This window comes from Corvus hawaiiensis, chromosome 14, assembly GCF_020740725.1.
Source record: "Corvus hawaiiensis isolate bCorHaw1 chromosome 14, bCorHaw1.pri.cur, whole genome shotgun sequence".
NCBI lineage: Eukaryota > Metazoa > Chordata > Aves > Passeriformes > Corvidae > Corvus > Corvus hawaiiensis.
Window position 1 is genome coordinate 12,887,484 of NC_063226.1, and position 20,446 is coordinate 12,907,929.

Below are 20,446 nucleotides of genomic sequence, written 5' to 3' on the forward strand. Positions count from 1 at the left end.
CAGTTTTTAGATTTGGTAGTTTCTGTTCAAAATATTTAACAATGACATTTAGAGCTGAAGGGTTTGTTTCGCAGGTCAGACATTGGACTTGTGTACCACAGTATCATAGAACCCAGTCAAGAGTCTTAGAAACATGAGATATCTGTGTTACTTCTATTTAAGTGGTTCTCTGGAGCCACTAATCTGGGAATATATTATACTCCAAATGAAATGGAGGAGGATTCTTCACGTGTTTTGGGGAGCCCGTAAATTGCTGAATTAATCAGTTAGATATCAAACAGTATAAGCTGCATGTTGCTGTAAAATCACTGTTATTTTGGGCATCATACAAAACCTTAATTATTGCAATTGTCACATTCTGAAACAGTATCTTGTAGTGAATCAGAAGTTTTTATCTTCTATGGTAATAAACAACAAGCAAAAAAAGTTACTTGAAAAATACATTTCACCAGTGTTGTTACTAGATCCTCAAATCTTGAGAAAGTGAGCCTAAGGAATGTCTTCCTATGGATGTACATGGAGTGAGTTCAAAAGGAGAGGAAAATAGGTTGTTTACATTAAGAGAAGTATAAATTGCCGAGAAACAGAGTTGTCAAAAGTGGTAAGAAAACACTGGTTTAGACTATTTTAATGATATAGTGTAATGATAAATCAGCATTGAACAAAATGCAAACTCGTGGCAGTAAGGACTGTCTTTAAGGAAAATGTAGTTGGGTATATACTACGATATTTTGGTTTGTTATAGTCTATATTGGTTTTACTGGACAAATAAGATGTTTACTTTTGGAGATACTTTGTCCTGCTATATAAGTTAAGGTTTTTATTCTAAAATGCTATTGTATTTTAATTCTTTCGAGTAATGGTGATTTTTGAAGCTGTGTGTTCTGTACCTGTTTTCTCCTTCCTCATCTGCATTCTTGACAACCTCCCTTTCCCCTGAAGCACAAAATTCAGCTGGTGCTAGGTAAAGGAAGAGCTTCCATTGTCTGTAATAATGCTTCTAGTATTGCTTCAGGTTGTTTTTTAAATTACAAAATAATTAACTATCATATTTTGTGCCCATCTCGTGTGCATAAGGCCTGGCAGCACTCTTAAGGGTCAATGAATCAAGAATACCACACCTACATGTTAGGAGAATGCTGACTTATTCTTCCTGTTTGTAAAATCAACCTGTAATCAAGCAGGTTTAATGATGGATCACATATCTTCTGTCCAGGACAGATCTGATTAATGCAAAATTACCAGAAATGTGGTTGTGGGCCTCAGTCTAAGGGACATCAAGGTTTTGTGAGTGTGTGATCTGGTACTACTTTGTCCAAGTATAAACACTTGCGGTATCACTGTCAAAGAACTCCTGGGTGTGCGTCTGTCTCTTGTTGGCACAGAAGGCAGATGTTCATGCAGAAACCTGGAAGATGGTGTGATTATCATGCTGCAATTTTTGACTGTCTTGTAAATTAGTCTGTGTTTAGAGTCTTTGGTGGCTTAATTTTGGAACGAGATGGTTTTTTGTTCTGAAAATGCCATGCAGTAGCTTGGAACAGACTGAGTTATTGTTCCCCTAGGTGTTGTTGCTTGTGGACTGTGTATGTTGACACTATAGGTGGGCATACCTGTTGTGTGCATTATCTACTTGTATTGCTTCATGGGGTACAAAATAAAGTTCCTAAGTTATATTATTGTTGAACTTCCTAATAACTGTGAAGTATTACTAGACATCTAAACTTCCCTTCATTGAAAGGTTAATTAAAGCAAGGGCAAAAGATACTGCAGAAAAGCCAGTACTACTAATTTTACTTAATAAATACTAAATTATATGGTAGGTAAATACTGTCCATTTCATGATGGCAGAATATTAATCTTCTGATCATAATTTGGTAGCAGTTACTTTCCTGAAGTAATTCTTTAACCATGCCATTTTCATTTTTTTTTTCCTGCTATCTCATTCCTGCCCCCAGATATTTAGATTTATGATTAGCATCTGTCATTTAACACTGTTAACTCCTCTGTCCTCTGGAATTCTCTGCAAGACATGGTAGTGCTGCCCTATTTAATTGCATTAAAAAAAAATTCCTTGCACTGACGTTTGCTAATTCATTTTGTGAGGTAAATGGTCTTAGGAGTAACACATAGGAAGGGGGGAGTTGTCAGTAGTGGAGATGTAGGCTAATGGGTTCACATCAACCACTACCACTGACAAGGCATAAGAAACTCCCCCAGGACCTTTCAAAAAAATGTGCTAAACCAGAGAAAGTGTAAGGGGCACCCAGGGTTTTTAGGGACCTGTTCATTGCTGTGGAAGTAGGCTAGTACCAGTTAGGGCAAAAGGCCAGAAAGGGAGAAATAAAATATTTTCCCGAATTTTGTCGCTCACAGTTCTTTAGCTAGATGTGCAGCTTCCTGTGCAGTATTACAAAGGCTTTTTAAAATTATTTTTTTTAAAAATACATTTTAGGCTTCTATAGATATGCCTATCTGTAAGAATGTGAAGGCCCACAATCTGCGTAGTCATAAATTCAAGTTCATAAAGCAGTCCTTGAACTTAAATTTCATTTTGCTCTTGTATGTGTTGATGGAGAGGATAAAAAGCAAACACTTTTTCACTATCTCAGGAAAGGTTTTCACATTAGATCAGTCAGCTTTAATTGAAATTATTCATTGCTTTGCAGTGAGAAGTACACAATGGTACCCTTGAATAAATGTTTCTAAGAAATTTTCTGGTCATAAAATTCTCCTTTTTTAATTTTTTTAAAATGCATACTGCTTCTAATCTAACTTGGGCGTGTAATAATGTGTGCTACATAAACTGGGCTGTGTAAACACAAGCTTAGAAAAGTGGTTGTTGAAGGCCACAAATAAACAGGCAAGCAGGTGGGCTGCTGAGCTCTCGAGGGAAGTGAGGTTCGTTTGGGTTAAGTCAGACGGGCACTGTAGCTCTTGCAAAACTAAAGGAAGAATTTAAAAGGAAGGTGTGAGCTTTGGTGGTCTTGCTCTTTGCTTTAGTGATGGAAGCTTGAAACTTAGGTGAGCTATAACATTTCAGTTGTTTAACTTCGGAGTAGCCAAAAACACCTCAGTAGATGGACTGTAGTGGATAGTCATCCAGCTTCTTATGCTTTGGCCAACCACATTTAACTTTGTACAATATACCTTGCTTAAAAGTCTGTTGTAAAACTCACATCCTGCTAAAAAATCCTCTAATTTCTTGTCAGTAGCATTTATACTGCACTACTGTCCAGTTGTGGAGGAAAAAGAATTGCATGCGTTGGGTGCTTAATGTTTTTTCACATAACTAGATAAAGCATGTGAGATTCAAGAGGTAGCCACTAGAAGATTCCGCAGTATTTTTCACAATTTTGTGGCTTAAGTTTAAAAAAATAATTTTTCTTGTCTTACAGCATTGAATGAGAACACTTTTCTCAATCTCCTGTTTTTTTCAGCGAGCAATACAAGATTGCCTTGTCTGAAGGGTAACTTTTAGGTTAATAGCCTGTTTTAAGGACTAAGCTTATATAGTTAAAAGGCTGCCTTTTAAAAAAATAAGTGATGGTTACCTACTTGCAAATACTTATGGGGGACAATGTTTTTTAATTTATACACGTTTTCTAAATGGATTTCACTGAACATTATTCTTTGTGGCATTAGAACCATCGATGAATCAGCTGATGAGTTACTGCCCGGGTTTGTACTTTGACTGCCCATACTCCCATGTGTTTGTATGATTTTTTAGTTTGGGAATTGCAGAAGCCTTCCAGGAGTTCATAGCAGTTGTCACAGGCTAAAGTGATACTTAAAATTTTTGTGAAAATGCCTTGTTCTTGATTTTCTTCTGATCAGTAAAGGATCATAAAGGAGCCTGTGCTACACGGATGGATAGATAGGGATGCAAGTGTGAGTGCTGTCTATATGCTAACATTCAACAAGGTTTTGAAGAACTAGATATCATCTGTTAGAATGTCTTTTTTCTTGCTCCCCACGTGAAAATACAGTCAGCACTGAAGCAGCCATAGTAAAAAGATTGTCTACTATAAAATGGCTGAGGGAAGATTAGGAAGATGAATAGTTTTTATTCCAGGTTTACAGTTTTCTTTGGGCTTTTTGTGTTCATTTTTATTTCTGGTTTCAAACTGTTTAGTTGGAACACAGATAACCTGTATCTGGTGTCACTTACAAGAGTTTGTGAAAGGTTTGTTTCACATGACTGGAAATTAATAAATTATAATTTTATCAATTTTTCTTAAAATGCTACTCTTCATGAATGATTTTGTCTGTATTAAAAATAATATTTCCTGTGAAAGAGAACAGTTTTGCCAATTGTGGCTCAACAAAGGTTTTTAGTAGTAAGTTCTCGTCGCTCATGACAAAATGCGTGTGTATCCCTCCTTTCAAGTGACTGAGAGGACTAGAATACTGCAGTAGTGCTGGCTTGATATATTTGTGGCTTTGAACTGATAAGGGTAACCAAGTCATGTGGTCGTTTACTTTCTGTGCTCTCCCTGGCAGTGGGGAGGGATTGCTACCTGTGTGTACATTGGTGTTACTGATGCTGCTTCAATCAACCACAAGCAGTTTCAAGAGAACATCTTGAAGACATATTGTTTCCTTGGGGATTTATTGCATTTGCAACATCACACCTCTGATCCTGCTGCTTACAGAATATGATTATCAGCCATTAGGGCTGAATATTTCAACATGGTCACTACATAGTGTTTCCCTTCTCATCTCTGATTTTTTTTTTTTTTTTCCCTCATCATTAAAGATCTCTCTCCAGTCTGCTTAGATTTTGTGGACTTCTTCCATGTGATGTTGTTCCTGTATTCATTGTTCCAGTATGAGTTCTGTCTACTTCTTGGTCTTGCTGATAGACATGTTGATAGAGTTTTACAAAATGCACTTTCTTCATTTTCCTGAGGAAGATAAACATTCTGTCTTTTTTCTAGTCATCAGTCAATCTGTAGAATATATGCTTTATATTGTTTCTCCACCCCTCCCCCCCCATTAGCCTTGTGTGCTCCAGAAAACAACCAAAAAAAGTTTAGGTTTTGCCATCATGTTGTCTAGATGAGAACTGCTGACAAGTAGTATGTCATTGCATGTTAGAGACTGTGTGATACAGAAAACATCAAATGGTATTTCGACCTGGACAATTTAAATATTTTTTATTTGTTTGGTTTTGTTTGTTCCAGCACACACCCATATGGTCATACTTATTTTACGTTACACTACTGTGCAGGAAATGCACATGTTTTAAACCATGTAATTTATTAGTAAAAAATAAAAAATATTTATTTAGTGTGTTATTTTAATGTAGATTTTGGGAATGGTAAGTATTAAAACTTGTATTTGATCTTTCAGTTTCACGATAGGGAATTGTCATAGTGCATGAACCCTGATGTGTTAATTGGTGAGAGATGTGGTTTAAATAGGCAGCCAGGGCACTTCTTTGTCTTCTCTCCCATGCAAATATTAGCTGCCATTGCGAACAAGAACATTGCTTTGGTAAAGGGGAAACATTTAATAGCATAATTTTATGCTAGTGCTTGAGGGTTGTAAATATTGCAGTCCAGCAAATACTTGGAGATTTCTTGAGCTGTAAATTGCTGCATGTGTTGCTCCAAAGTTGTGCCTTATGTAAAGTGAAGTGCTTGATGATGTAAAGTGAATGGCTTGATGAGCGCTTCGTTTTCTTCAGCGTTATTGGAGGACGTGAAAATATTTTGGTATGTGCTTCTGGAAATAGTGTTGGACAATTGTCTTTTTCTCTGCAAAGTGATGTTTTTCCTTCTATTTAAATTAAGGGTATTGATTCTTGGGAAAGTCAGGTTGTGGATGTTGCTAAAATTCTCAATTTATACTACATAGTGCTTAATATATCAATCAAAACAACTTTAATCTTCTCCGTTTAATGTTCTTTTAGGGGGCTTGAGGGGACTGCGATTGCCATTCTAAAATGTATATATTCAGGTTGGGCTGTAATACAGAATGAAATACAGAAATACTGCAATGTAAAGAATGATTTAAACCTTCCTTGCTGCAGAATGTGTCTTGGTAGTCTGTAATCATCATACAATTATTTTGCTTAGAAGGAAAAGATGTATATTTGTATATGGTACAGAGAAACCTGAGGACAATATGGTAGGCCTAAAAGGGTAAGATATCCTTTGTGGACTGGATTTTTTTGTAGTCATAAAGTGCCAGAATTATTTCCTTAATTATGTCCTAGGTGTTAAGAGTTTTATGCATTTGTTTGTGAGAAAGCTGTGTGAACAACAATTTTGATGGAGTACTATTTTTGTGTATCACTACTAGGGTGAGTCTTATTTAGAGCTTGTCACTGGTGGTATGTTTACTGCATGTAAATTCAGTACTAATATTTGATATCTAAATTTTAGCACTTGCTGTGCTTATTTTTATTAATATATGTGGATGTTAATTGGAGTTAATTGCCTTGGAGACCTATGTAGAGTTCTGTAAATTGAGTGATATCTCTGGGTCTTGTGAAAGCTTTTTTTCATTTCTCAGATGGTGTTTGTGTGCTGTGATTTTCTTTTGCTGTTGAACAGCTGTGACTTTGCCATTCTTATGCTTTAGTCTTTCAACTACTCCAGCTGTGTCCTTAGACCTTTTCTTACCAAGTGAGTTAAGTTCAGGAGGAGCTAATTACTGCTTGTTCAGGGCCATCATCCGTCTTCTCTGACCTTTTTAAAGGTTTGTGCTGCTGTCTGCCTCCCTCTCTGCTGGGATGCGGCTCTTACCTTTGTTCCTTCCCTGCAGCTAAGACTTGCACAAGAGGAATTTTACTACTTTGTGGCCTAGCAGGTCTGTCTTGCTATGATCAGCTGCAAGAAATGCTTACATACCTTTCTGGTTTTTTTTTTTTTTTCTTCTGCCTTGTGCTGTGTATTATACCAGGGTTTGCAGTTTTAGGATAGTTTTTGCACTTAGCATATGAAGTCTTAAGTTAATTCACATAGTAATAAAATTTATGTTCTGTAATTAATTTTTTGGCAGGCATCTGTTTCACAGTAATGAATTGGTAGCAGTTCCTAAAATGTCTGTTGACTGTCTAGAGAATTGTAGGAAAGCTGGCATTTAAAAATGTTTCTCATAACTGAAAGAAGTGGGCAGCTTTATCTTAACCCATCTTTTCTCAGAAAGACTTCAAAAACTTCCAACTGAAATCTATCTATCTAAATTTTAAAAAACAGTATATTGTTTTTCTCTTGGTCTCTAAATTTAAAGGATAGTTACTTTTCCTTAACCTCAAAAACACCCTGAAATAAAAAAATCATATACTAAGGATAGAGATAGTAGTTGTGTTTCTTTAAAAAAAAATCCACAAAAAAATCCCAAACCCAAAATCTGCCAAGGAAAAGCCCAGTTTGACATCGTGTTATCTATTATCACTATCGTCTCCAACACTTAACAGCAGTTGAAAACTGTGGCTCTGGTTGTAGGTTCATTTTAGGCTGCTTTCAAGACTAAATTTGTTGCATTTAATGATCTAGGATTTTCATACCCTAGGGCAAGATTATAGTAAGTGGAGGTCAAGCTGAACAATCGCCAGCCCTGATTTACACTCGGATAAAAATGTCTAACAATTAGATTGAATATTATTACCTCTCCTTAACTTGTGCTGAAAATTGTTTTATATTGTTTAAAGACCAAGGCAGTCAGGTGCCAAGAAAGTGTTCTCTGAATGGAATATTAGTCTTGACTTTCAAGTTTATGGAATCGCAGAGGATCCAGTATATGTATCAATGGCCCCTGGCATGCGTATTTTGGGGGACAAGAGACGTACTCCTAACAGAATGTGATTTTAATACATAAACTCTTCTTAGTGTGATGTCCATGTGAAAGCAACAGTCAATGATGCTGAAATAGGGAGAAGAAGAAGAATCTTGGAAAGACATAACTTTTGGTTATTGACATTTGTCTTCCCAGATATACCTGCTAAGTGTGTTTCAGTAAGATTTGTATAGTTACTTCTCCAGATCAGTTGATTGACTAATAACCAATGTTTTGACACTTGTGTAATAAATAGATCATGACCAAAACAATGAGAGTTTTTTAATATATGTTATGTGAGCAATTAAACCGTGCTCTGAAACATTAAAAGTGATTACATTTAGTTAATGTGGGCAAACTAAAGGGAAGATGGTAAATATATTTTAGTTGGAGCATTGTGTTATTGTAACTAAGCATTTTGTGTAGCTATTTTGTCAGGTGATGTTAACTTTCTGTGGCATGCCTGTGTAGGAATTGCATTTGAAGCAAGATATTATACTTGTAATCTTGATTAGTGGTACAACAGCATGAGAATTCTGTACTGCTGATTTATTGCCAGAGCAACTCTAAACAGTAAGTGACTTTTTGAGTAAGAACACAAAGTTGGCAGTTTGCATTAGTAATGTAAAGAGATAACTATAATGTGAACAAGCTCGTTGTTCATCAGTGTTCTTTTGAAATTGGTGCCTGGGGCATTAAAATGATGACTTGAAAAAATTTGCTACTTGATGATACTTAAGCATACTAGGTTATATTTTATATAAAGGTATTTAAACATCCATGAATCCTAATCCAGTTACCTAATTTTAAATCTCTTCCCTTTTCCCATAATGTATAGCCAACCCTGTGATGACAAACTGCATGTAATTAATTTTTTTTTTTTTTTTGTGAGCAAGTCATGGTTTCAGGAGCTGTGAACTTGGTGTAAGTACTTAGTAAATGATTTTGCAGAATCTTACCTGATTAAAAAGTTTTTATTTGCCATTAGGTGTTACAATTGGATGTAACAATCCTGAGTGGTGATCACAGATTTCTGGTAAAAGTAACTGGAGAACAAAATCTGTTAGACATGAGTAAGAGCAGAGTCTGTTGAGTTCAACACAGGAGTAATAAATAATTATGTAATTGACAGCTAACAAATTAAGTCAAAGAAACACTGCTCTTGAGTAGGTATCTGGGAGAACTGAATAACTTAATATGGGGGATTCAACAAGATTGAAATTCTATTTCAGAAAATTAAGTATGTGTTTAGAGAAAATGTATTGACTTCTTTCAGCATTGCATCAGTGCGCAACATAAAATGGAGTCAAAAGATCCAAGCAATCTGAAAGAGGTATTGCCTATTTTAAATAATTCCTTTTTTGTCCAACTGTTCAAAATACTTGAAATTTTTATTTACTGAGAAATGTCAGAGAAACTAAAGGAGGATTGAAAAACTCTATATGTAACAGTATGTTGTGTTCTCTATTGCGGAGTTACCTGTTTCTGATTTGAGTGTGGGGAGGTGGGCGGGCAGGTATTTGGTACAAAACAGAAACCTATGCTAGGAGTAGGAATGCAGATAATTGCAAAACACAGCAATTGTTGGGGAAGACATGGTGACAGGTACACCACTTGCATTCTGGCAATTCTTGTATTAATAATTAGAGGTAATTGCAAACTGATAAGGCAAATATTATCGTGAACTGAAAACCACAAGATGATGACACAGTTCAGATAATAAATTAAAAGCTGAAGCTATGGTGAATAAAGTATTTTTCCATGCAATTGTTGGACAACTATAGATTTGTTAGTTGTCCTCTGGTGACTTTCTCTGTGGCAGTTGAATTTTCCATCCCTCTGTCAGAGGTTACCTCCCATGCCACGAAAATCAGCAAAATGGGATTTGTCAGCTCTTCAGTCTTCTCTGTTTGCAAGTTCAGAATATTAGCTTTGTCACTGCAGATGAGTTACCATTAATAGATCTGACTGTATGCCAGAGCATATGAAATAATTTCTTTTGTGGTTTTTTTTGGTTGGGTGGTGGTTTATTGTTGTTTGGTGTTTTTTTCCTTCTCCAGTAGAATGGTAATTATCAATTTAGTAAAGTTTCCCGCTGCAAGCTCTCCCCCAATAGCATCCTCTTAAGAGTCCTAGAAAAGGGTTGGTCAGCAGTAAATGTATCTGAATTTACCACACAAAATCAGGAGTATTAAACTGGTGTACGAGTTAAGCTGTAGCTGATGTAAATTCAGTCAACATTGCAATGTAACCTTATTTTATCTTTCGTACATACTTAGCAATTAACTTCTAGCAGGCAGAAATGGTTTTTGGTATGCCTTATAGTGAAGGAGCTAGTAAACTATGATGGTTAAAAAAGGATGTTCTTTTTGTGTGTGTGACATGGGGTAAAAACAATAGCTGGATTTCTTTCCTTATGCCCAAGATGGTATTTTTGTCTCAGCTGGAAGGAAAAATAGAGAAAGCAATATTTAGCATGCAAGCCTTGTTCCATGTCCTGGAGGTGAGGGGATTGGTCCCTCCAGGTGCTGGAAAAATGCTGTGGGTTTCATGCACCTTGAAGAGCATGGGGCAGTTGTGAATTCAGCTCACCGGTGCTATAGGGTACACCCTGTTCCAGAACGCCTCTCTTGGAGTGGGGGAAGGGGCAGGAATTGTAGCACATGTAGCTTGTTTAAGAGACATCTGGCACTACTGCTCCTTTTTTTTTTTTTTTTTTTTTTTTTTAAAGAAAATACAGGAAAAAGGCTGAAAGTAAGTACCTTATCTCAACAGCTTCTACTGTGTTGCTGAGCTTGTAAGTCTGATAGTTGTAGTTTTAATATTTTCAGTGCATTGAACATTGCTCAAATAAAATATTTACTGCAAATTATGATACTTGCATAATGTCATCAGTAAATTTTCAACATAATATAAATTTAGCTGTAGGGTATAACTGTCTTTTGAAAGGAGAGAGCTACTAGCTTTATTTACATGATTAATTTACTCAAGAGCAAACATACAGGGATACAGCTTTATGGTTTGGTTTTTTTTTTTTTTAGATTGAATGAAGAAACCAAAGGTTTAATTTTGGTTGATTTAACAAGCTGTACTTGTGTATTTTAGGTCTGTGTAGAATGGATGCTCCAGTGGTAAGGATACTCCTGCACATTAATAGAGGCACTTATAAAGGAAGATAACTTCAAAAGGACAAGTTGCACTAACCTTTGCTTCAGAATATTTTATACACATCAAGACTTGCTCAGTATTTGTCAGCTTACTTGGTAAAATGAGATTGGTCTCTAAAAAACCTGGGTTTGATACTCTTTTTCATGTTAGCTTTCATAAAACAGGCCTGATTTGTTATAGCACTCTCAGTTGGCTTGATTTTTTACCTGCCAAAAGTAAGCAATTACAGAGTTGAAAAAATTGATTGATTTAAATAATGCCAATATGTTTGCAGTGTTCTTAGGATATATGCAAGTGGCCAGGCTGCTTTCCTCTGGATGTTCAATGAATGTCAGTAGTTAACTCTAGGTCTCCGTATGTGAGGTTTTAGTGCCAGTCATCTCTCCCACAGAATTATTTTAAGAGGACTCTGTTTTAGGATGAATAAAGAATAAGGAGAGAGTCATGTTTAGACTTAGTGATGATAATGTGTATTTTTTTAATCCAGTAATTAATAAATTATTGGGTTATGAAGATTCTTCATCGTGGATATATTCAGTCCTCTAAATTGTATGGGGGAAAGCCATGCACATCACAACTGCTGTTTCATATAAAATTACTATTCAGTACTGCAAATCTCTGAACAAACCAATTGGGCTTTTAGCCCAAATGTTATGAGGGAGAACAAGAACAAAATGTTGGGTATTAAAAATGTTTAAGTTATGACTGAGGATGTATGGAGCACAGCTGTTCTGAGGTTGGCAGAGTTGCAGAAATAACTTTTTAATGAACGATAACAAGGTTTTTATCTTTATTTCTTCTGTTTTAGAAGTGAAGCCAACTTTTGAATACTTGAGTAGTTTGCTTGAATTTTATTTTGTAAGGATGATTATTTAGATTAATGGTTGAAAGAGCCATAATCCACTTAGGAAAGGCTTAGGTTTTAGCTGTCATACTGCTTGGTTTGGATGTGGCACAATATTTATTTCTTTTTTTCTTAGATAGTCCTTTTCCTTTTTGATGACATAGATTTTCATTTGGGCCAGGGAAGGATTGGATGATTGCTCTTGCTTGTTTACACGAATGGCAGGTAATGGCAGTCTTTGGAGCCTTACTTTCAATGAATTTTCCAGTGCTGCTGTGAGACTGTGGTGCAGCGGTGGTGGGAGAGCGCCCAGCGCTGGGTGCAGAGCAGCCGCAGCCCTGCAGGTGGCCCAAGCGAATCTCGGGCAGTGATGCCCTTGCTGTAACCCAGGCCTGGCAGAAAAAGAGCTAGGCTGGTTCGGCAGAAGACAGCAGGATGATACTGAATGAAGTATCTTCCCCCCATTTTTGTGGGGTGTTTTTCTTGTTTGTTTGTTTTGGTTTTGTTGATGTTGTTGTTGTTTTTTAAATTATTTTAAAGGTCTGGGTAAGACTTAACACCATTTGACATGTGCCTATATTCTTTTCTGTTTATTTCTGTGGTGAATTTGGTCTCTTTTAGTTACTGTCTGGAGCCTGTTCAAACATTTTTATATAGTGTGAAGCTTCAGCTAATAAACTGGTGAATCTCAGCTGACAAAACATAGAACAGAGTAGGTCTCTTTTTGCCTTCTGATCTTGGAAGGCTTGGGATCACCATGCAGGGGAGTACAGTGGGCTCTGCAAAGGACTATTCCAAGTGCTCTATGACCTGGGCTGATACAAGCTGACTGGGAGATGTGCTTGAGAGATCTTACTTTCCACTCTTCAGTAGTTTTATTTTATAGGGTTTTTCCTTATTTCAGCTGTCTAATACTGACTGTATCTTAGAATAGCAGCTGAAGCTATTGCAGTATGCACTTGTATAATCCCTCCTCCAGAATTTGTAATCAAATGCAGTTGTTCTTAAAAATGCCTGAAGTTTTGGGCACAAAGCTCTAGTGACCTGGACTTTTCTAAGGGGAAAATCTGTGTGGTAGGAGTGGAAGCAGTGCGGCTCCACTAAAGTGAGGCAACTTGCAGTTTCACATTGATCAGTGGCAGAACAAAAAATAGAACTTGCTAGATGGGGGATACCTTGTCAGTTGGAAAACCCTGCCTCCACCCTGTGTACTGAAGTAATTCATTGCTGTTGGCTGGACATTTGAACAATGCTAATTCTGCTTGAGGATTTGCTGTGGAGCAGGTTACCTGCTTGCTGTGGACTGTGCATGTCTTCATCCCTAGCTTTTACAAGAGCAAAGATTTTGAGGCGATGTGCAAAGTACATTTTGAAAACGCAGTATGTGAAGGGGCATATTGTTCTATTTTGTAGTTTAGTTTGGAAATTTATGGCATTTAGGCAGCTGGAGGGTGTGCTTGCCTTGTATCATAAATGAACCAGTACTCCTTTTTTGACTTAAGTAGGCATATGTGGCTTTTTTCCCCATTTATTTATTTTTTTAAAGTCTTGGTTGTTATCTGACTTGGCTTTTATTCTTCCTAAGAGCCTCATTTTCCACGCAGTCAGACTACAACATCTGGAAGCAATCTCTTCTTTGGCAAGGAAAGATGTGACAGACACAATGAGGTGTAACTTCTACTTTTGTTATCTTACCTTTGCATTTTTTTTTTTAAGACATCCAAACCCAAACCATTTTAAGGATATATGGGAATTTCAGGTGCATTTTAGCAGAACGTGGAAATACTGTTGGACAGGATCACTGGAGAGTAACACAGGTATTTCCCCCTTTAATAAGCATAATAGTTGCATTTATTGTACAGTTCAATAATCTTTCAGATATTGTAATGCATGTGTTGAGTGTTTTAAAGCCACATTTACTGGACAGTGTGAATTACTTGATGCCATTACAATAACCTCATAGGACACAAGCAGTAACAGTGTACTTATGTTTCAAAATAGTATTTAACTTACTTCATTCAAGATATTGATGTTATTAATGGTACTTTAATGAGCAATCCTATGATTGAGGCACTGTAGCAAGCTCTTTTCCTTCTGTAGTAGTTGTTCCACATACTTAATGAAACTTGCAAAAATCCAAAAGTACTTTTAATGAGAAGGGGATTATTTGGTGTTGCAGTTGGGATTGGCGGACTCATTAGGGTGGTACAAAGGTCCTTGTATATTATTCACTTTTCAAGTCTGTAAAGTTGGGGTAAAGTCTCAACCTTCACTTTAGGTTTTAGCCTGACATCTTTCACATGCTATTTGAATTGTTTTTTCTTTCATTCTTCCCTCTCCCCCCTTAATAAAGCCTGTTTAATATTTTGCTTTCACAGCATTAAACCGTGAAAACAAATTTTACTTTGTGTTGACCAGTGTGTGCGTTACCTCTGGGGGCCTGTGTTTCCATGTGCTTGGCTGTTTCCTGGCTGGCTCCCTCGGGTTCTGGGGGTCCTCAGCTGCTCTCAGCTGGATTCCTGGCTGAGGGGTGGTAAGAGGTGAATGGTTATGTAGGTACTTGTGTTGTCTGCTGTGTAATGAAAATTGAAGAAATGCATGAGGAAAAGGAGTAGGGGGAATGCTTTGAGGCGACAGCTGAGACTGGGCAGGTGCCTGATGAATTTAGAGACAGAAGGTGCTGTCACAGGTGATGTGTGTGTCCCAGGCAAGGTGCTTGTCTGCAGGGCTGCTCCCCCCTCGGCAGGTGGGTGATTGGGGTCTTAGTCCTGCTTAGCCCCACAGAACTGCAGGATTTTGGCAGTGGCTCCTCCCAACAGAAGGGTAGGAATCCTGGCAGGAACCATGCAAGGCCTCCAGTTCGCCACTTTGATATATGAGGTCCTGTGTTGCCGCAGAGCTCTGCTTGCTGGTGGTGATGCTCTGACCTTGGCAAAGCTCCTCACTGGCTTTGTTGTGAAGCTATAGTTCAGCTGCCCATGCTGCATCCAGTAACTTGTGTGGCTGCAGGAGGAGTTGATTCAGTTAGCTGCTCCAATGGAGGGCCAGTCATGGAGGAAGGAAATGGTTGCTTGCTGCTGGTTTGCCTAAGTGCCAGAAGGAGCAGAAACTTTCCTGTGTGTTTGGAGAGAGGGAAGGAAAACCTACTGTTTTCAGTAACAGCCCACGGCGTTGGAAAAGCGTGTTCTGAGATGGCTCTTTCCCACTTACTCAGCAGACTTATTGTATGAACTGAAGAGCAAATGTTATAAAAAAATGAATAAAGAGCAGGCCGGGGGAAAAAAATGGTAGTGATGGCATAAAATCAAAAATTGTCATAACATGGCTTTTTTTAATTTTTTGAAAGATGGAGAGATGTGTGGTCCCAAGTGGTGTGGAGGGGGTGTAGCAGCTGGAAGTTTAGGGGGAAAAATGTGAAGAAAGAGACTGAAAAGAGCTGTATGAATTCGGTCCATTTAGGTTCTTTGTTGGCATGTTAGCTACTCAGTGGTTTTGGCACCGTGGACTGGTCCTGTGTATATTGACCATGTCTCTCTTGGTAAGCAAGGAAGAATGTAGATTGAAGGTGTCTAGTTCAGGTCTTTCTGTACAGGAATTACAAGTCTCATTTGTTAAGCAAACAGCACAAAAATAACCACAAAGATAAAGGTATTAATTGCATTATTGTTTTCTTTAGTCTTGATTACACTATCTTAATATGATCAAAACTGCTGATACGGTTATAACTGGTATTAAAGAACAGTTACATTACAGAATTATACTTGAAGTATGTTTTCTGTATTTTACTCAAATTGCAGAATTACTTTAAAGCTTGTTGGCAGCTGAAATATTAGGTTGTGTACTTTTAGTAGAAATAACACATTCTTTGAGGTCTGTAGGGAATGTCATGCACTTGCTGAAAATCTTGCTTAAAAGTCCACTTACAGAGATAAAAGCAAAAGGAGTACGAAGAAGCAGATTTGTCTGGGGTTTTTTCCCCTGAATAACCAAACCTTATTTTATAAAACAAAAGGTTAGGCATATTCTAGTTTATCAGAAAAACAGGTGAGAGGTATCATGTAGCTGATAATGGCTTTCTCTTCTAAAATAGTTACGGGAAAATACTGGACATATTTCTGATCCTTTATTTAAATTTTATCTGACTAGCATTTTAACTGTTGCTGCTGTATAATTGGTCCTGAAGCATCAGCATCTCTCATTCTTGGATAGGTTTAGCCATACTCTTCAGCATCACAGTTTGAGAAGTTCTAATTTTCTGAATTAAGTGAGGTCCTTGATTTTACAGGTGATTAATTGAATTACAAGGAAAAAATCAATACATCTCTGAACAGCCAATCCTGCATTACCCAAATCTTTGTCCTGGTCATGTAGCTGTTTTTTTAACTTTGCATCTCTGCCTGCCCAAAAAAATTATAACTGTTTTACTGATTTGCATTATAAACCTTCCAGATAATAGATGCCAAACGTCCAACAGTAAGCAAAATAAACAGCCTGTGTAGGGAAGGCCCCCCAACCATAACCCATCTGCCTGAGACCTTGCTGTTAGCTTGGTCAATAACACTGGACTTACTGCACTTACACAAGTGTACAAAACACAGATGTCGGGGACTGTTTTTGTGATTCTTTGTATTTTGTGTGTGTATATATATATATATGTATATAATTAGGCATATTCTTAGAGCAAAGGCTACTCACTGAGTTGCATTAATTATCTGTGCGTGTAATAGGAATTGTGGGAGGACAGGTAGCCCTCAGCAACTGCTGATCACAGCGTATGTGTTATTGTGTGAATTGTGCTGGTGAATTTCTGTCAGCTTTTGGCAGAATCAGCATTTGGCCAGTGTATTTGACTTAATCACAACTACCCCTAAATTAATTTTCAGGTAATAGAGAATAAATAGCCTTTAAGATTTAAATCTGTTTTTCAATGAAGATGCATTTGGAGTCTTGATAGTGTTTTGTGCTTGCCTCTTGCTTTTAACAGTCAAATTCTTTTAAGTAGAAACCCCTCCTACATTTATAGTTGGAAGCATTATGTGTGATTACTGTTCCTGAACTGCTCCTGTTGTTCTAGTAGGTTTTTTAGTTCATTAATGTTTTGTTAGCAAAGTTTAAAATAGCAAAGTACAACAAAGGGATACATTATTTCTGCTATTATAACGTATTTTGAAATTCTTCTGCTTGTTTTGAAAGCTAAATACTGAGACTAGTCATACTACAGCAGCTGTATGCATTTCTGTCATTGGAAGAGTCATTGGAATCAAACATGTGTGTGCCTTTATTTCAGAAAAGATGAAGAAATCCTCTGGTGTCTTAACAATCGAAATACAAATCTAAAAGAAATGTGCTACAGTAGTATTGCAGTTTTAGCAATCTGTTATAAAGTTTATTGCAGAGAAATAACTAGGTCAACCTCTGGATGACCTGTCTTTTGGAGTTTCTTCAGTTAGCTTTAGGCTAGAGCTCCACCTTGTGATCCTTCAGCAGGATACATTTTCTTTTTATAGTTAATAATTTAATTATGATTTCACAAAGTTAAGTGCCTTTAAAAGTTTTCACAGGCTTGAAGGATTTCAGTATCTGCTTTGGAAAATTGAAGTTGGAATTCTATGAACATGCCAAAAAAGAAACTCAAGAGCTGATTTTTATGACAATTTAGTTTAGAGCTAATGTCTTAGAGTTAACTTCTTAAAGTAATCTGCTTATTAGAACACATTTAATAGATAAAGTAGACCTTCACTGTTTGGAATGACATCTGCAAGAATTTCACTTCTTTCTTTTCAGACTTCACTGTGATACATGAACTTGATATATTTGAAAAGTTTTAGTAGGAAAATCATCCATAGAAGCATCCTTTCTTAGTGACTTCCTGAACCACGTGCTTTGAATGAGTCATCCAGTGTGTGCATGAAGAAGACATGGCTGACAGTAGTCTTGAATTTCCAGAAGGTGTTTAATGAGATGAAGGATCTTGGGGAATGACCAGTGTCACTCTTTTCCTATACCAAAACAAGAGAACATGACATGAAGTTGGAAAGTGATAAATTCAAGGCAAAGAATATGCCTTTTGATAGTATGGAATTTGACTGTTCTTGGGTGGAAGACCCTCCACTGAGTATTGAGTTAAAAAACTATTTGGAAATACTAATGGAAAAAATAAGGTGTTGTGAAGTATAGGGACAACCTCTCTGGCCAGCAAAATCCATGGACTACTTCTGGATGCCAGGAAGGTATTCAGGGAAACTTTGCTATAAAGAAAATAGTGTTCTTCCTTGGGCAGCTTTGCTTGGCCTCTGCTAGAGAGGGCTTGCTGTACTGGGTTGACCCTGCTGCCTGAGCATCAAAAGACCCTCTCACTCTGGGTGTATGTAAATCTTGTAAAATTATTCTTTACTAGGACAAGTGCAAGAGGTTTTTTGGTCATTGCTGGAACTTAAGGGATCTCAGGCGTCAAGCTTACGCTTTTCCTATGTACACCATTGCCAAGTATTCATCTCTATCTTCTGTTTTCCAGAATACCAGAATATGGTTGCACTCATGAGGGCTAAGTTTATTCTACCTTCAAGAAAAACAAAAAATATGAATCTTAGTAATTTAATACTGTAGCATCTAGCATGATATGTCTGTTCTGTTCTAGGAGGTGATTCTGACAAATGCCATGTTTTCTCTCACGTTTTGTGGTCTGTATCAAGATGAACAAGCAGTTCTGACAAAAAGTTCAAGTTGTTATAAATGGCAGACAGCTTGTTTTATTAGTAATTTATTTGGCTTGTTTGTAGAGAATAAGTACTCTAATAATTTGCCCATTCTTTTTCATAGTTTTGGGTTGTTTTTCTTTAAAGTATTTATGTGGTTAAAAGAATTTGTTGAAACTTTTGCAAAATTTGGTAGGATGGTAGGTTTGGGTTTCATAAAAGGAGCCAGTTTGCATGTAAGGATCCCGATTGCCACTTTAGTAGATGTCTTGCCTCTCAACATGGAAAAATGTAAACTAGAACGAATCAAATACCAACACATTGATAGACAGGTTGAACTTGAAACTGGGCAGTGTGGTTTTTGAAGTTTGCATCTCTGCTTTGCACTGGGACTGAATCACAAGTATGCCTCAAAAAGAACTTGTGTGGATGTATATCTTTCTTCTTCGTTCTTTTTTTCTGTTCCCTCCTCCTTGTGCAGCTGAGCAGGTGCCAGCCTGATGACTGAGGCACTAAAGTGTCTTTTTTCCAAGTTTGAGTCTCTGTTTGGAATCAAAGTAAATATTAAGAGATAGATAAATACAAAATATATTTTAAAAATTCCAAAGTGTGGAGCTTTTCGATATATTAGCTTCTGAGCATGTCATTTCACAGGCAGCCTGGATGGTATAATAGCACCTTGCCACCAAAGGAGGGAATTTTACCCTTCTCTCCCCTGCTGGTGGCTATGCAGTCTTATATTTCACGTGCCTTGACTGTGGGTATCTGCTGTTGAACCAGTTTAACTTGAGAATCTGGGGGAAAAATACTTGAGTTGTATTTTGCCCATTTTAGTGGGGAATGAAATTGGGTGATACTGAATTGGCAGAGCCTACAAAGGTGAATGGCTGGGCAGGGGTCGTTACCGTGCCTGGGACCATGGGTTGCTACAGAGAGTGTGAATTGGTCATGTGCTCACGTGGTGCCTTTGGAGAAGGGAGGAATGCAGTGACAGAGGGTGTTGCCATTCTGCAGCACGGTTTTCTTGAAGCGTTTTATCTTCTGCTGTGTTTTGGATGGAACATGCTTTAGTAGTTGCAGACTGCCTTGAGATTGATCATCTTGAACCTCTTTGCCTTTGCTATTATTTATTTCCACTTTGGTTCTCTGCTTTCATGTAATTATGTGAAATGTGAAGAAAGAGACCCTAGTAAGTTCAGGGTTTATAGTTTCTCTCATCTCTCTAAATCCTGGAAGCTACAGTGGCCCCTAGCATTCAGAATAAGTACTTGCAGGAGAAAACCTGTCCAACCTCTCTGCCACACGCTCAATTGAAATGCAGTTTCTGGAGTAGTGCTACTAGACTTTGGTCAACATGTGCTTAGCATGCCAAAATTAAATCTTTTCCTTAAATACCTAATCACTCCAGAAAGCTATAGAGTCACCAGACTGACACTGAAGGTTTTCCTCCTTGGTATTCTGTCTTTAAAATACCTGAACATCATGCTTTCTTAATTCACCGTGTAAAAGTTAGCCTGGGGATCTGAGTGACATAGAATATTTCAGCCTGGATGGCTAAAACTTGCTTTTGAAGTATCCAGGGAGATTCCCCCCGCCCCCCCCGAATAGGAAAAATAAGGGAAAAAACAAAATTTATTATAATGAACGGTATTGCAATGAAGTTTAAAACAAGTATTCTACAATCTTTAGTTGTCTTTCTAAAACAGAATCATGTTTTCAATGTTTGCCTTTATACTATGTGGATAGTATTATTTTCCTTGATACTCTTAAGAATCTTGACAAATACTTCGAACGTTAAACCTGTTGTAAGTCTGGTTTATCAACTCTGGTAGACATGGAGTTGTGAAGCTGCTGGTTATAAGAACTTGTTGTAAGAGCTTATATTTATGGAAAACTACACGGAAGTTGGCAAATTGGAGATAACAAAGTTGCTATATATAATATCCTTAAA

At 37.3% G+C, this 20,446-nt stretch overlaps 1 protein-coding gene across 4 annotated transcripts in view; it reads left to right on the plus strand.

Moving 5' to 3' along the window:
* STAG2 (stromal antigen 2) overlaps window positions 1-20,446 on the plus strand; it is a 76,094-nt gene that overhangs the window by 15,497 nt on the left and 40,151 nt on the right. The gene's annotated exons all lie outside the window — the stretch shown is intronic.